The sequence below is a fragment of the Chlorocebus sabaeus genome, chromosome 13, assembly GCF_047675955.1.
Source record: "Chlorocebus sabaeus isolate Y175 chromosome 13, mChlSab1.0.hap1, whole genome shotgun sequence".
Classification (NCBI taxonomy): domain Eukaryota; kingdom Metazoa; phylum Chordata; class Mammalia; order Primates; family Cercopithecidae; genus Chlorocebus; species Chlorocebus sabaeus.
The window spans coordinates 86,717,565-86,735,935 of NC_132916.1; the positions used below are offsets into that span (position 1 = coordinate 86,717,565).

General features: G+C 43.3%; 1 long non-coding RNA gene across 1 annotated transcript in view; it reads left to right on the top strand.

Moving 5' to 3' along the window:
* The first annotated feature begins 6,016 nt into the window (after positions 1-6,016).
* The window catches only part of LOC119625379 (uncharacterized), a 62,332-nt gene continuing 49,977 nt past the window's right edge, over positions 6,017-18,371 (top strand). Inside the window, exons 1-2 of the long non-coding RNA XR_005241582.2 lie at positions 6,017-6,406; positions 16,266-16,466. This is a non-coding gene — a long non-coding RNA (uncharacterized lncRNA). The remainder of the gene's footprint in view (positions 6,407-16,265; positions 16,467-18,371) is intronic.

Consider the following 18,371-nt stretch of genomic DNA (forward strand, 5'->3'; position numbering starts at 1 on the left):
CTCTTTCTTAAAACCTTTTTTTACTCTATTTGGTTTCCAGTACTCCACCCTGTCCTTCCTCTCCTGTATCTCTCCAAGTCTCCTTTGACTAATCCTTCCCCTTGTCCTGAGCATCTCAGGGTTCAGTCCTTGGATTTCTCTGTCCATATCCATTCCTTGGATGCTCTTGATTTAAACACCCACTCCCTACCTCCAAACCTATTCCTTCTTGAATATTCCCCATTCCAGTGGCTCAGGGCTAAACCTTAAGGTGATCCTTTCATGTTTTTCTCTCCCATTTCACACCTAATCCATCAGTAAATCCTATGAGATATATATGTATGTGTGTATATACATATTATATATATCTGAAATTAATATATATATAAAATCTCAAATTTGACCATTTCTCCCTGCCTTCATTGCTACTACCAAGTTCAACTCCCACCTAACACTGCAGAAGCCACCTAACTGGCTTCCTTTTGCTCTGCCTTGCCCCTCTACATTTAGTTCCCCACATGGCACCAAAATGATTTTTAAAAATGAGAATCAGATCCTGTCACTGGTCTGCTCAGAAGCCTCCAACAGCTTTCTGTCTTGTAGAGAAAATTCCCAAGTGCTTACCATGACCCCTGACTACCTCTGATCACTCTCACTCCCTCTCTTGCCCCTCCCTACACACTAGCCTTGCTTTTCCTTAGTCATGCCAAGCTGGCCTGGTCTAGGGGCCTCTGTTCTTGCTGGAGTCTGTCTGAAACGCACTCCCCAGACCTCAGCAGGGCTTACTCCTACACCAAATTCAAGGATCCTGTCAAAGGCTGCCTCACATATCCTCTGAAATGACACTCCCACCCCTCTCTATTGCTTTACAATGATATGATTTATTTTCTTCATAGCACTTATTGCTACTTGTCTTTTTTGTTCACTGCTGTACCATCAGTGTTTATTATAAAACAGGACTCGTAGTATGCCAGGCACTGTTCTAGGCTCTGGAAATACGGCAATGAATAAAACAAAGTTCCTGCCTTGATAGAGTTTATGTTTCATGAGATGCCACAAAAATATACAAACACGTAGCACACCCGATGGTGGTAAGCTCTTTTTTCTTTCTTTTTTTTGTTGAGACAGGGCCTCAGTCTGTCACTCAGGCTGGAGTGTAGTGGCATGATCATGGATGGCTCACTGTAGCATCAACCTCCCTGGGCTCAGGTAATCCTTCTGCCTTAGCCTCCCAAGTAGCTGGGACTACGGGCACATGCCACCACACCCGGTGAATTTTTTGTACTTTTTGTAGAGACTGAGTTTTGCCATGTTGCCCAGGCTGGTCTCAAACTCCTGAGCTCAGGTGATCCACCTGCCCTGGCCTTCCAAAGTGCTGGGATTACAGGCATGAGCCACCGTGCCAGGCCCTGATGGTGATAAGTTCTATAGAGAAAAATAAAGCAGGGCAAGGCAGATTGGAAATGCGAGGACACAGGTTTTGGATTTTGCTCTTTTGAATAGAGTGGTCAAGTCTCACTCATAAGGCAAGGTTTGAGACCTCAACAAAGGGAGGGGGGAGGTCATAAGAATATATGGGAGAAAGAATGGTTCAAACAAAAGGAAGGGCAAGTACAAAGAACCTAAGGCAGGAGTGTGTATGACTTGTTGGAAGAGCAGCAAGGAAACCAGTGTGGCTGAACAGAATATATAAGAGGGAGAATCAGAAGATGGTGACCCAAGGCCGGGCACAGTGGCTCACGCCTGTAATCCCAGCACATTAGGAGGCCAAGGTGGGTGGATCACCTGAGGTCGGCAGTTCAAGACCAGCCTGGCCAACATGGCGAAACCTCATCTCTACTAAAAATACAAAAATTACGCAGGTGTGGTGGTGCATGCCTGCAGTCCCAGCTACTGGGGAGGCTGAGACAGGAAAATTGAGGCGGAGGTTGCAGTGAGCTGAGATTGCACCAGTGCACTCCAGCCTGGGCAACAGAACCAGACTTCATCTCAAAAAAGAAAAAAAATAAAAGAAGAAGATGGTGACACAGAGGTAAGAAGGGATGAGAGTGTGTAGGGCTTGTAGTTTATGTAATGACTTTGATGCAAAATTTTTCTTTGAGATAGGAAACTATTGGAGTGTTGGAGTGTTTTAAGCAGAGGAAGGGCATGATATGCTTACATTTAAAAAGAACTATTCTGGCTAGACATGGTGGTGGTTCACGTCTGTAATTCCAGAGCTTTGGGAGGCTGAGGCAGGAGGATTGCTTGAGGCCAGGAGTTCGAGACCAACCTGGGCAACATAGGGAGACCTCATTGGTCTCTTCAAAAAAAAAAAAAAAAGAAAGCCAGGTACGGTGGCATGCACCCCTGTATTCATACCTATGGAGGAGGCTGTGATGGGAGGATCGCTTGAGCCCAGGAGTTCAAGACTGCAGTGACTGAGATTGCACCACTGCACTCCAGCCTGGGTGACAGACTGAGACTGTACCTCTGGAAAAACATTAAATAAATAAATAAAAAGGACTCCTCTGGTTGCCGTGTTAAAATGAGATTATAGAGGGGCAAGGGTGGGAGCAAAGAGACCAGTTGGCAGGTTGATGCAGTAATGCAGGCGGAAGGTGATGAAATCGTGGTCCCCAGTGGTAATGATAACGGTGTTAAGAAGTGGTGAAATTCAGGATTTATTCTGTATTGAGTTAACAGACTCTATCAATGGATTGAATATAAAAAATGAGAGAAAGGGAGGAGTCAAGGATAAAACCAGTTCTTGACTGGGGTACTGGTAAGATGTAGTTGCCATTTACTAAGATGAGGAAGACTACAGGAGTGTGGAGACAAAAGTGACTCCATTTTGGAGGTTAATCTGCCATGTTGACTTCTGATTAGCCCTGGTCCTGTGAATGCCTCCTGGTTTCTACTTCATTTACTGTCCGAAGTGTAAAAACAAGGCAACTTTGATGTTATCGCACACATTAGAGGCTATGATGCATATAGCACTCTTGCCTGTTCTGGAGGATTGCCTTTCATTGTCTTGCTGGAGGGAGCATGTGTACCCTTTCCCTATGGTACATAAGCCCTGGTCTGGGGAGTAACAATGCAGAGATCTACCTGTCTTGCGGCTTTCCAAGACCATGCCTCTATCTCTAAGTTTCTCCAGTAAAACACCCTATACTGACCTACATCTGCCTTGTTTTTGGATTTCTTGGCTCCTTAGGCACTTGAGGCAGCTTTGCATATATGGCCCTTTCACAGAACAAGATTTCAGAGCTAGGGAATCAGGCATTTTCTTTTAGACATCTACATTTAACATGCCTAATAAATATACATTGGTGATGTCACTCAGGCATCTAAATATACGATTGGAGTAGGTTCAACAGAGAATGGAAGAAAAAGAATTGGAGACAGCACGTATAGGCAATGCTTTCAAGTTTTGTGTAAAGAGAGACAGAAAGATAAGGTGGGAGGCAGAAGGGACACATGAGGTTGACAGATAGACGACGTCATGTGTTAAGATGAGGTTATTTTAGAGCATGTTGATAGGCTGATTGAAATAATTTAGTAGAGAGTAAAATTTGACTGTGCAGGACAGAGGGATAATTTCTGAGGTAACACCTTTGAGTAGGTGACAGAATATTGGATTTAGTACACAAGTGGAGACAACAACCTGGGACAGGAGCTTACTTTATGCATGACAACACTCATGGGAAGACAGAGAAAATGGCAAATGTGTTAATGGGAGCATGTAGAAGACTATTTTTCTGGTTGTATCCTCTTCTTAGGGAAATGGGAGGTAAGGTCATCAACCGTGTAAGATTTAAGGTGAGAAGAGAAGGTGCAAAAAAGTGAACGATTTGGGGAAATGCAGGATTGTCAGGCAGCACTAAGGGCACACCTAAGGATCGTGGTCATAATTTAACGTGAGCCACTTCATGTAGTTAATTGTTTTCCTCCAGCCACGTTTAAAGAGGAGCAGGTGTGATATGGTTTGACTGTGTCCTCACCCATATAGTTTGGCTGTAGTCCCCATAATCCCCACATGTTGTGGGAGGAACCTGGTGGGGGGTAATTATGGGGACCTCCATGTTGTTCTTATGATAGTGAGTGAGTTCTCATAAGATCTGATGGCTTTATAAGGGGCTTTTCTCCCCCTTTGCTTTGTACTTCTCCTTGTTGCCACCATGTGAAGAAGGACATGTTTGCCTCCCCTTCCACCATGATTGTAATTTTCCTGAGGCCTCCCTAGCCCTATAGAACTGTGAGTCCATTAAACCTCTTTTTCTTCATAAATTACCCAGTCTTGGGTATGTTTTTATTAGCTGCATGAGAACAGACTAATATAGTAAACTGGCACCAGGAGTGGGGTGCCACTGTAAAGATACTTAAAAATGTGGAAGCAGCTTTGGGACTGGGTAACAGGCAGAGGTTGAAACAGTTTGGAGGTCTCAGAAGAAGATAGAAAAATGCAGGAAAGTTTGGAACTTCCTAGAGATTTGTTGAATGGCTTTGACCATAATGCTGATAGTGATATTGACAATAAAGTCCAGGCTGAGGTGGTCTCAGATGGAGATGAGAAACTTGTTGGGTGCTGGAGCAAAGGTGACTCTTGTTATGCTTTAGCAAAGAGACTGCTGGCATTTTACCCCTGTCCAAGAGATCTGTAGAAATTTGAACTTGAGAAAGATGATTTAGGGTGTCTGGTAGAAGAAATTTCTGACCAGAGCCCAAGGGCTCTTTAGTCAGTGGGTGATGGATCCTGCCAGGACTGGGTCTTTCCCTTCAAGGCAAGGTAGCTTCCCTTCGGTCCCAGAGTGTGTCTAGACATGTTGTCTGGTAACTAGGGCTTGAAATGGGGCCTCATGACTCTGACCAGTGCCCTATCTTACTGTGGCTGAGCTGGTATCCATGATGAAAGACAAAGTCATCCTTTTTCTTCCCTCTCCTCTTGTCAAGCAGAAGGAAAAGTTCTCTTCTGGAGCTGTGAGCTGCACTGCCTGTGGTTGTGGGAGGGGTGGCATAAGCACTCCTTTTGCTGCCCTGGCTGATGTCTCACTGGGGCATGTGCTCTCCAAGTCCACTGGTTCCGAGCCCACAGCACTAGGACTTGAAGTCCTTGCGGCCTAGACTGCCATTCAAGTTGATTTAGGGCCCCAGTGCACTTCAGCCTGTAGTGTGAGGCTTACCAGAACTCAAGTTCCAACCACTGGGACGGGCGATTTCCCCTCTGGCTAGGGCTGGTCTGAATGCTCCCTCTGTGGATGAGAGTCAGCTGAGTTCAGTCTGGTTTTTCTTTCTGTTGTGACAGAGCAGCACTGAGTTCAATGCAAAATCTCACAGTGCTTTGCTTTCTGTCTCCCAAGCACACATTTATCTGTGCCATGCAACAGCTGCTGTGGGGGTGCAGGAGGGGATGAGGGGTGGGTGGTGTTGGCAATTCAGGACTGTCTTTTATACCCTCTTCAGTGCCTCTTTCAGTGAGATGAAGTTAAAGCCAGGTACTGTGAGTGCTCACCTGATTTTTGGTTCTTATGATGGTGATTTTTTAATGCAGATCGTTCTTAAATCTGGTGTTCCTGCGGCAGGGGATGATTGGTGGGGACTTTTATTCTGCCATCTTGCTTCACCCCCAATTACAGACTTTTTGTGGCTTATCATTCGCTCTTGAAATTATCATCTATTGAAAAACTGAAATAAAAAGCTCAAAAATGAATTCTTATTGTGGTGATGATTGTGCAACTCTGTAAATGTACTTAAAATTATTGAATTGTGCACTTCAAATGGATGAATTTCACGGAATGTAAAAAAAAAAAAAAACCACAAACACTGTTTAAAAAACGGAATTTATATTTGTTAAATATTATAATGACATATTTGAAATTTAAAGTCAAGGTCTCGCTTAAAGTAGTGCTTAGTGTTGATTTTTTAAAATAATTAAGTAACCCACCAGAGCATAGCTCTAATGAAAGGATAATCCACTGGAAAAGAAATAGGTCACTCATTATGTGTTTCTAGGACTCGTTAATATGAAACAGAAGTGAAACTGCATCATTGCCTGGGATTACTGGAGTTTGCATAAGGCTCCAGGAAATTCCTTACTTGCAACACTCGTTGGCCAGCACTGTATCTACCCTTGTCCTTTCTGATAAAGTCCACCCCATGTTGTCTGTGTACTTGTCCTTAATCTTTCTTTGCTTGTCAGTTGGCTAGAAATGCTTTACTGCTAGGAGTGTAACCATTTTTAGTCCTGACGTAGGAAGACAGCTAGAAGATAGTAGTAAATTTTGCTGACAGGAAAAAGGCCAAGTTGGAACTCGCATGCATGTAAATCATCCTGCTAGTTAGTCATCGCTCTCACCAATAACACCACGGATCTGGAGTGTGACTTGAACAGAGCGGCGGTGTGAATGCTCAGCTGGCCTGGATTCTGCGGACTTTGGAAAGCCCTTAGGTGGGTCCGGAGTGTTCTGAGGTGGGGCGTGCTGAGTCATGTTTTTGTAGCTGCTCTTTTGTAATAATGATTCCTGACAGTGATCAGTCACTGAACATTTCAGGCTTACGCCTATGTTACTAGACTTTTTATGTTTATTGCCAAACTGAAATGCTGAAAACACGCAGCAGTGGTACGTACACTGCAAGTCTCCAGTCAGAAGGCCTCCATTCTGGGACGTTTAACATCACGTGCCAGTCCTGTCGCTCTGCTTTTCCTCCCAGGATGCTCCAAGCTCCCAGCTGCACTCCCAGCCCATCCAGGCTGGACACCAGGCACCTTCCTGTCTCAGCTCACATTACGCCTTCCTGAAGATCTGAGACAGTCTCTCCCAACTTCACGCACTGGCTCTGCCACTAGCAACTGTGTGACTTACAGATGGTGGTTTGGCAGTAGATGGTCAACGCAAATGATTATCTTTCCTGGCTGTTCTAGAGTAACGATACCATCACTTTCCTCTGACTGGAATTTACTTCATAATTTAGCAGTTAACCTTAAACTCTCTTGTACATTTGCCCACTCTTTCGTGTGGTGTTTATGTTGTTTCCTTAGCCTAAAACCTCCTTGGGAAGACAGAAAAGGCTTTATTTTCTTTTGGAATCCTCTTAAGAGTGTCTTCTTCATTCACAGAGCAAGCTTATGCAGGCTGTGAATATGTCACAGTTGGTGGGCAGTTTAGTCTGTTGCCAACACTGTTTTCGGATCCATTAGGTTGGGGAATAGAATCCCATCAGGGCATCGGGACTGAGTTGTTGAACCAGAGGGAACCATGGCTGACTACGATGTAGGCGTTGTCTCATTGCATCAGAAGAGTTCAGTTTTTCAGAAGGTGGAAAGTCCTCATTTACATCATCAGTCAAAACAGAGGGCTTCTCTTACAGCCTAATACATGAAATGTCTATTTCTCTTCTTCGTTACAGACACCCAGTTGCCCTTGCCAGAAACTTGAGTCATTCTTAACGCTTCCCTCTTGACTTCCCTCATTGCCCAAGCTGAGAGTGTCAGCAAGATCCAGTAGACTCAGCCTCTCTGTGTCTCTGCAGTCTGACCCTCCTCTCTATGCCCTCCCCAGGGCTTTAGTTCTGGCTTCCATCGTGTCTTGTCAGCATCTTTATAATAACCTGACAGCAGGTCTTCCTGTCATTCAATTTACTTCTCTGTCATTTACCTCCAAAATGCTGCCGCCATTATCTTTCTCAAACAACAGTCTGATCGTGCCACTCATATATATATATATATAAATATATATAAATATATAAATAAATATATATAAATATATATATAAATATATATAAATAAATATATAAATATATATAAATAAATATATATATAAATAAATATATATATATATATTTTTTGAGACAGTCTTGTTCTGTTGTCCATGCTGGAGTGCAGTGGCACATTCTGGGCTCACCACAAACTCTGCCTCCTGGGTTCAAGTGATTCAAGTACTGTGATTACAGGTGTGAGCCACCACACCCGGTGGGTCTAGGATCCTATAATTACATTTGTAGCAGCCCTGCTTCCTTGGTACAGGCCTATACTTGACACATAGCTGATTCTCACTTTGTGTAATTTCACCTTAATTTGCCGTGCCACAGTGGGTAACATTGTTTTACAGGTTTTGGAAAGAAAAAGTCAAAATGACATAAACAATTGTTAAATTATTTAACGTTATTGGGGCATGGAGTATTTAGCTGCCAGTTTATTTGCCTGATGCTAAAAAGTATAGTGGCCGCTTTGGAAAGTCCCCTGCTTTCCTGTGCTGGAAATTCCCATGGGTTGACAGTTCAGGGAGTGCCAATTCCAATTCTCTTCTCATGAACTTCCTCCTTCTCTAGGTTTCAGATCCACTTCTATGTAAGTTTAAGATTTGCCATTTATATGGGAATTTACTGTTTTTAAAAAAGTATTTTCAAAACAGTAGAGAAAAGATGAAGTATTCAATAAATAGCATCAAGATAATTGTCTAGTCATTTGGAAAATAAAATAAAATTCCTACCTCACACTAAGATCCTATGTTTGTGATCTTGGAGTTAGAGAAAGCCTTAAACACAGAAAGGAAAAACCATAAAGTAATGAGTAGGTAGGAAATATTTTATATGTAGGTATATGTGGATACAGATATTTGTATAGATATTTATCATAAAATACATAGAAAGACTACTAAAGGTGAAAAAAGGCAAACACTACATAGAAAAAAAAAGGGACAAACAGTATGAAAATGTAATTCTATAAATAGATGTTCAGACCAGGTGCAGTGGCTCACGACTGTAATCCCAGCACTTTGGGAGGCTAAGGCAGGCAGATTACTTGTGGTCAGTAGTTTGAGACTAGCTTGGCCAACATGGTGAAACCCCATCTCTACTAAAAATACAAAAATTAGCCGGGCATGGTAGAGCATGCCTGTAATCCCAGCTACTCAGGAGGCTGAGGCAGGAGAATTGCTTGAACCCTGGAGGTGGAGGTTGCAGTGAGCCGAGATCATGCCACTGCACTCCAGCCTGGCTGACAGAGCGAGACTGCGTCTCAAAAAAAAAAAAAAAAAAAGATATTAAATTTTCTTAGCAATTATGCAAATAAGAATCCATAGTCCACAGATATGCATATATCCACACACACATCAAGGTACAGGAAATGGGTAGCCTCATTCACTGCCAGAGGGAGAATAAACTGTTATAGGCACTTCTGCAGCAACTTGGCAGTACTTGTAAAATTAAAATAGATCTAAGCTACGACCCAGCTATCCTACTTCTCAGTGTTTAATATGGAGAAATGTTCAGACTTATGCACAAAGAGATATGTACAGGGATATTTATCTCTGCGTTGGTTGCAAAATGAGAAAGTGGAAGCAACCTAAATACCCATCAATAAGAGAATGCTAAGTAAACTAGAGTCTATCCATGCTATGGAATACTATGCTACAATTTAAAAGAATAAGGCATACCTGGCCAGGCACGGTGACTCATGCCTGTAATCCCAGCAATTTGGGAGGCCGAGGCGGGCGGATCACCTGAGGTCAGCAGTTCAAGACCAGCCTGGCCAACATGGTGAAACCCCATCTGTACTAAAAATACAAAACTTATCCAGGTGTGGTGGTGGGCACCTGTAATTCCAGCTACTCAGGCAGCTGAGGCAGGAGAATTGCTTGAACCCAGGAGGCGGAGATTGCAGTGAGCCGAGATTATGCCACCTGCATTCCAGCCTGGGCAACAAGGGTGAAACTTCATCTCAAAAAAAAAAAAAAAAAAAAAGGTCGGGCACAGTGGTGGCTCACACCTGTAATCCCAGCACTTTGGGAGGCTGAGGTGGGCGAATCACGAGGTCAGGAGTTCACAACCAGCCTGGCCAACACGGTGAAACCCTGTCTCTACTAAAAATACAAAAACTAGCCAGGAGTGGTGGTACACACCTGTAGTCCCAGCTACTCAGGAGGCTGAGGTAGGAGAATTGCTTGAACCTGGGAAGTGGAGGTTGCGGTGAGCCGAGATCATGCCACTGCACTCCAGCCTGGGTGACAGCAAGAGACTCTGTCTCAAAAGAAACAAAAAAAGAATAAGACATACCTATATGGACTGGCATGGAAGGCTCTCAAGTATGAAAAAGGCAAGATATGAAATAAAATACAGTATGATAAAATAAAAATAAAAAACACAAAATCCATACATAAAAACAAAAAATACATATTTCTATAAGGAAACAGCCTGGAAGAATGAAGAGCTATTCATTTTGGGGGGAGGGTAAAGGATTAGACTTGCTTATCAAAGGAGAATTTAACTTTATCTGTAGCGTTTCATTTTTTTAAAAATAATGAGAATGAATTATTTCTTGTGTAATCAATTTTTTTTTTTTTTGAGACAGAGTCTCTGTCACCTAGGCTGGAGTGCAGTGGCATGGTTTGGCTCACTGCAACCTCTGCCTCCTGGGTTCAAGCAATTCTCCAGGCCCAGCCTCCCTAGTAACTGGGATTACAGGCAGGCATCACAGGACCTGGCTAATTTTTTTTTTTTTTTTTTAGTAAAGACGGAGTGTTACCATGTTGGCCAGGCTGGTCTCGTACTCCTGACCTCAGGCAATCCACTCGCTTCAGCCTCCCAAAGTGCTGGGATTACAGGCGTGAGCCACCTTACCTGGCCCAAACTTTTAAAAAATATCTTCTTTAAATGCCATGTATAAGCAAAATATAAACACAATTTTTGTTAGGCATAAACAAAACATCTTTTTATTAAATAGCTTTGTTGAAATATAATTCACATACTATATAATTTATTCATTTAAACTGTGCAACTCAGATGTTTTTAGTATATTCACAGAGGTGTGCAACCATCCCCACAATCTAATTTTAGAACATTTTCATCACCCCCAAAAGAAACAGTCACTTCTCATCCATCACTCCCACCCTTCAGACAATGATGAAACTCTGTTTCTATATATTTTTTCCTGGAAATTTCATATAAGTTGAATCATACAGTATGCAGGGTTTTAAAAAGTTTGTTTGTTTGTTTTAGAGATGCAGGTTTCCCTGTGTTGCCCAGGCTGGTCTCAAATTCCTGGACTCAAGGGATCTTTCTGCCTTGGCCTTCCAAGTTGCAGGGATTACAGGTGCACAGCCACTCTGCCCAGCTAATAGGTATTTTTTTGTGGCTGGTTTTGTTCACTTAGCATAATGTTTTCAAAGTTCAACGATGTTATAGCATGTATCAGCATTTTATTCTTTTTTACATAACATTCCACTGTATGGATGTATGGATTCCACTGGATGGCTGCACATTATATTGTATGGATATTACATTCCATTGTAGGAATATACCACATTTTGTTTGTCCATTGATCAATTAATGAACATTTGGGATATTTCCGTTTTTGGCTATTATGAATAATGCTGCTGTGAACATTTGTGTACAAGTTTTTGTGTGGACATGTGTTCTTGTTTCTTTTGAACATATACCTAGGAATGAAATTGCTTGGTTATGTTAACGCTGTGTTTAACCTCGTGAGGAACTACCAAACTGTTTTCCCAAGTGACTGAACCATTTCACATTTCCACCACATGGTTTGTCTTTTGAAAATTGCACTATGGGTTAATGTATGAGAGGTAATTGCTGTTTCATTTAAACTATGTCAAAAAAGTAGTTTAACCCATAATCATAATATAACCCATAGTGTAATTTTTGAGGTTACAGATACATGTGTGTATGGTAATATAAAATATACTAAAAGTAGTATGTGCATATATATACTGTTTATATATAATATAAAATTTATAGTAAAAAGCAAAACCCTGGGTGAGTACTATGTTGGAAATCCCCACGGGCTGGGGAGGGGAGTGGGGGGTAAGAGCAAGGGTCTGGCAGGCACGGGGTAGAGCAATCTGAAAAGATGAGCAGGATGACTGAAGTCAATAATGCAAGCCTCTACATCTGGAGGATGAAGGAAACAACTTGGAGCCAGGAATCCTGTTTCTCTGCTTTCTTTGGGGCTTCACAAGGTATTGAAATAGGAGGACCTAATGCATAAGAGAGATGATTAGAAATAGGGTCAGTTTAAGGGGAAGGGGTCTGCTGAGACTCAGAACCCAGTGCAAGGGTCGGTGGAGCTGGTTTTGACAGCCTGTTAGCCAAAATTCAAGGCTTGGCTCTAGTCCTTGCATCTCAGGGCTGCAGAACACCTGGTATGAAAGATGCGCCCTCCTGGAGAATCAGGCACGATGGGAGCTGCGTGGCTCACATACCAGGCATGCCAGCTCTAGGGACCATTTCCCAACTGGCCAGTGGGAAGGGTCATTTTAATACAGCAGGACACAGTTTTTCTGTTTCTAGACCTGGACAGCCAAGTAATATCATAATCAACACAGCAGGGGCAGGAGGGCTGGAGCAGGCACGGGCCCATAGTATATTAGCACAGCAATGACGAGTTTTAAAGAACTTTCATACCCTCTAGCTCCTTTATTCATACCTGGTGGGTTGGTTTGCTCAAGGATTATTATCCCAAGCTATCTTAAAACTAAAGTCTAAATTGCCATTTATAACTTGGTGTGAACTTTCACAACTCTTTCCTAAGCAATTAAGATATAATTGAGAAACTCAGCTCCCCAGAATGGGAGCCCCTCAAAATAATAATATTTAAAGAATCTTAAGTAGTTGTTCAACATTTCTAAATGCAAGTGTTTTAAATGACATATTATCGATACAATTATTTACTTAAGATTAATTTGCTCTCTTACTTCCACTAGCCAATGAAGAGTTTAATGATCTGGAAAAAAAAAAAAAAACTAGCACAATAATTCCCATTTCTCTGTGGTTCTTGTTGTCTTTCTAGTTTCCTTTTGTGATTTTGTTTGGAACAAGATAACTTCTTGTAAGATGTACTAAAGAGATTAAAATACAGTTAAGAAAATAAATCACTTGCTGCTTCTGGTAAACAGCACCAAGGCCATCCATTCACTGTTCAATCCAGAGGTTTAGTTGATGAGGTTGCTTATATGTACAATTCAAAAATATTCCAAAGCAGATGAATTCACTTGATGAGATTTTTGTTTTTCTTTTCTTTAAATTCTTTTTTTTGTTTGTTTTTTTGAGACGGAGTTCGCTCTTGTTGCCTAGGCTGGAGTACAATGGTGCGATCTCAGCTTTGCCTCCTGAGTTCAAACAGTTCTGCCTCAGCCTCCTGAATAGCTGGGATTACAGGCACCCACCACCACACCCAGCTAATTTTTGTATTTTTAGTAGAGACTGGGTTTCACCATGTTGGCCAGGCTGGTCTTGAACTCCTGACCTCAGGTGATCCACCCACCTTGGCCTTCCAAAGTGCTGAGATTACAGGCATGAGCCACTGTGCCTGGCCTCTTTTCTTTAAATTCTACTCACAGGCACGTTTGTTTCAACAGTGCCAGGGAAATTTTACTGATGTAAACTATAAGAAGCTATATGTGGAAACGTGAGTTAACAAACACCACATTATGTAATTTATTTGCAAATGATTTGTGCCTATGTGAGGCACCTGAGGCAACTGCCTGGCTGGTTTGACCCTGAACCCAGCCCTGTTTTGTAGTGTTTACTTTCTGTAGCCACCACCTCTTGGAGTAGTGGATTCTATATTTTAGCACATGCTATACGTAGAGCTACTTCTTTTTTTTTGGTTGGAAGGACAGTTAGGCTTCAAGGAATGTTGCCTATTTCGATTTTTTTCAGGATTTGAGAAAATTATGCTATTCTTTGTGAGTTTAAGATGAACTTTTTTTTTACAATGGCATCTTTTTTATTTTTATTAGTGTACATAATTCCTTCTGCCCTTAATCATTTTTGGTGTCCTCTGGATCTTTTCTAGTTCCATTGTATCTTCAAGAAGCAGAGACTAGAACCCCATAAAATTTTCATCATATAAAAGATTCCAGGACCAGGTACTCTTTCAGTTATAGTCACTTCTCACTCTCTCTCTCTCTCTTTTTTTTTTTTTTTTTTTTTTTTTACAATAATCTCCAGACATGTTTTCAATGCATCTCCCAGACCTGTGCTTGCCACAGACTGAAACTTATTTGAGAATTCACAGCTGGTTCCTCCATTTTTACATGAACCGAATCCAAACAGAAATCACACTTGAGATCATAAACTTTCCTTCATCAAATATTTATTGGAGTTTGAGAAGGTGCCAGGCATTGTGCTAGGTATGTGGAGGTGGAAATAGGAGGTGGTTTCAAATATTAATAAAAAGCAATAGCTCTTGGTGGGGCATGGTAGCTTACACCTATAATCCCAGTGCTTTGGGAGGCCAAGGTAGGGGGATCGATTGAGCTCAGGAATTCAAGACCAGCCTGGGTACCATAGCGAGACCCTGTCTCTACAAAAAATTACAAAAATTAGCCAGGCATGGGCACGTGCCTGTAGTCTCAGCTATTCAGGAGGCTGAGACAGGAGGATTGCTTGAACCTGGGAGGCAGAGGTTGCAGTGAGCCAAGATCATGCCACTGCACTCCAGCCTGGGGTCTAGAAGGAGAACCTGTCTCAGAAAAAAAAAAAAAAAAGGAGGTGAGTTAAAAAAACAAAAAAGAGCAGCAGCTCTTAACACACAGCCTGGCTGGGCGTGGTAGCTCACATCTGTAATCCCCGAACTTTGGGAAGCTGAGGTGGGAGGATCATTTGAGCCCTGGAGTTCAAGACCAGCCTGAGGAACATGGCTAGACCCTGTCTCTACAAAACACACAAAAATTAGCCAGGCATGGTGGCACATGCCTGTAGTCCCAGCTGCTCAGGAGGCTAAGGCAGAAAGATCCCTTGAGCCCAAGAGGTCAAGATGGTTTCAAATATTAGTAAGAAGCAGCAGCTCTTGGCAGTTCACTGGGTGTAGTGAGCTGTGATTGTGCCAATGCACTCCAGCCTGGGTGACAGAGTGAGACCCTGCCTCAAAAAAAAAAATTTCTTTTAAAAAAATGTTATTTTTTGTTATTATTATTATTTTTTGAGACGGAGTCTCGCTCTGTCGCTCAGGCTGGAGTGCAGTGGCGTGATCTCGGCTCACTGCAAGCTCCACCTCCCAGGTTCACTCCATTCTCCTGCCTCAGCCTCCTGAGTAGCTGGGATTACAGGTGCCCGCCACCACGCCCGGCTAATTTTTTGTATTTTTACTAGAGACGGGATTTCACCGTGTTAGCCAGGGTGGTCTCGATCTCTTGACCCCGTGATCCGCCTGCTTTGGCCTCCCAAAGTGCTGGGATTACAGGCGTGAGCCACCGTGCCCAGCCTAAATTTTTTTTTTTTTTACTTTTAGAGCAGATGATTCTGTACTAAAAAAGAAAATAATAAATAAATTAAAAATTAAAAAAATACCTACTGGGTGAGAAAAATGGATGAAAAATTATCTATCTGCATGTAAACCCATCTCTAGGAAGTTATATTCATTTTTATTACTGCTATAAAAAATTACCACAAATTTTGTGGCTTCATTCCACACAAATTTATTCTCTTAACAGTTCTGGAGGTCAGAAGTTAGAAATGAGTCTTAAGGGCTAAAATCAAGGCACTGACAGAGCCAGTTCCTCCTGAAGGCTCCGGAGGAGAATCCTTGCTCCCGGCTTCTAGAAGTGGCTGGCATTCTTTGGCATCACGCCCACCTCTGCTTCCATCATCACATCACCTCCTCCTCTCTTTCACCTCCTACCTTCCTTTTAGAAGGACCCCTTGTGATTACATCAGACCCACCTTGATAATCCAGGGTACTCGCCTATCTTAAGATTCTTAATCACATCTGCAAAGTCCTTTTGCCATGTAAAATAACATACAAACAGGCTCCGGGGACAAGGATGTGAACACCTTTGGGGAGCCATCATTCAGCCAACCATAGAAGTCAAAAGAGCAATGACTTAACATGACACTTGAATTTTGAGTGCAGCAATAGCTGGCCTTAAGTGGGCCTTTGCTCTGTGCCAGGCATTTCACTAAGGGTTTTACATTTGCTTTCTCATTCAGTCTTTACACTAGGCAGGGCGTGGTGGCTCATGCCTGGATCCCAGCACTTTGGGAGGCCAAGGCGGGAGGATCTCTTGAGCCTAGGAGTTCAAGACCACCCTGGGCAACATGGCAAAAGTCAGTCTCTGAAAAGAAAGTACAAAAATTAGCCAGGTGTGGTGGTACATGCCTGTAGTCCCAGCTACTCGGGAGACTGAGATGGGAGGATCACCTGAGCCTGGGGAGAGTGAGGCTGCAGTGAGCTGCAATGGTGCCACGGCACTCCAGCCTGGGCAACAGAGTGAGACCCTGTCTCAAAAACAAAATAGTTTTTACACTAGGTCTCAAAGGCTGTGGTTGCTATTATCTCTGTTTTCCAGGAGAGGAAAATGAAGCTCAAGAGGTTAAATAACTTGCCCAACATCCTGGCTAGCAAACAGAAGAGTCAGGATTTGAGTGAAGGTGTGACCCAATTACTGTGCTGTACTGATAAAAGGAAAACTGAAGGAGAAGGGCATGCCAGGACAAGGAAGCAGTATATTAAAAGGCCTAGAAGCTGGAAAGAGCACAGAGCCTTCAAGGTATGACTGGGGCGAGGAAGTGAGGGGAAGAAGGGTGGGAGACAAAGGTGGGAAGGTAGACAAGGGCTGGATGGTGATGGACTCCATGGGAGAAGAAGGGTTCCTGTAGACAACGGGGAATCACTAAAGGATTTTAGAAAGGTGATACTGCCAGGTGTGGTGGTTCAAAGACTGTAATCCCAGCGCTTTGGGAAGCCAAAGTGGGAGGATTGTTTGAGCTCAGGAGTTGAAACCAGGTCTTTGTGTTGGAGTGTGTGGAGGGTGGGAGAAGAGAGCCTGAGGGAGAGGATGCATTACAGGTGGCATGACCTGTAGTCCCAATTATTTGAGAGGCTGAGGTGATCATTTGAGCCCAGGAGTTAGAGGCTGCAGTGATCTTGCCACTCTACTCCAGCCTGGGCAACAGAATGAGACCCTGTATCAAAAAGAAATTTCAAAATATGAAAGAGGCTGGGCGCAGTGGCTCACACCTGTAATCCCAGCACTTTGGGAGGCCGAGGCGGGTGGATCACCTGAGGTCAGGAGTTCGAGACTAGCCTGGTCAACATGGCGAAACCCTGTTTCTACTAAAAAATACAAAAATTAGCTGGGCGCAGTGGCTCATGCCTGTAATCCCAGCACTTTGGGAGGCCCGGGCGGGCAGATCACGAGGTCAGGAGATTGAGACCATCTTGGCCAACATGGTGAAACTCCATCTCTACCAAAAATACAAAAATTAGCTGGGCGTGGTGGCAGGCGCCTGTATAGTCCCAGCTGCTTGGGAGGCTGAGGCACGAGAATCACTTGAACCCAGGAGGCAGAGATTGCAGTGAGCTGAGATCATGCCACTGCACTCCAGCCTGGCAGCAGAACGAGAATCTGTCTCAAAAACAAACAAACAAAACCTACAAAAATTAGCTGGGTGTGGTGGTGGGGTCCTGTAATCCCAGCTATTCCGAAGGCTGAGGCAGGAGAATCTCTTGAACCTGGGAGGCAGAGGTTGCAGCGAGCTGAGATCGTGCCGCCACTGCACTCCAGCCTGGGCGACAGAGTGAGACTCCATCTAAAAATAGAGAGAGAGATGGAGGAAAACAAATTCCTGGTGATGTCATTTGAAGCCCTGGATACAGCCATACTTGAAGTCAAACCACTGGGCCCTGGACTTTCCAGGAACATAAATGTATACATTCTGTTTCTCGTTTTATTTTTATCTTTTTTTGGTTTGTTTATATTTTTGCTTGAGTCGGTTTGCATTGGGATCCTACCACTTGCATCTGGAAGTTTCCTAAAGAATGCAGTGGCACCACATGGTCTGGCCCCTTCCTGCCTGTACCCACTGTTCCCTTGATCTCTGTGCTCCAGCGAACGTGGCTTTCTTTCAGTCACTTAGAAACGCCTGGGGATCCTCTGCCATAACTGCTTTGCATATACTACTGCCCTGCCTGGAACATTCTTCCTCCCTCTTTGCTCAGTTAACTCTTACTCATCTTCCAGGTTGCTGCCTAAGGTCACTCTAATAGCCTGTTACAAGGTGGCCCCAGATGAATATCATCTTCCAGTATTCATGCCCTTGTGTGACAGTCCCCTCTCCTGGACTCTGGGTGGACTTGCTTTAACCACTGGAATTCAGCAGATATGATGTTGTGTCAGTTCCAAGCCTAAGCCTTAGGAAAGACTGGCAGCTTCTGCTTCTGTGCTCTTGGAAGGCTTGAGCCAACATACAAAAAGTCTGATTATCCTGCTGGAGAGACCAAATGGAAAGATTACATGCGAGAATCCCAGCTGTGGGCTAGCCTAAGTGCCAGCTGGATGCAGTCTCATGAGTGACCATTGACAAGACCAGAGAAAGTGACCATCTGAGCCCAGCCCAAATTACAAATTTGTGTGCAAAAAAAGTGGTTCCTCTCTATATCTCTTTTGTCTTCT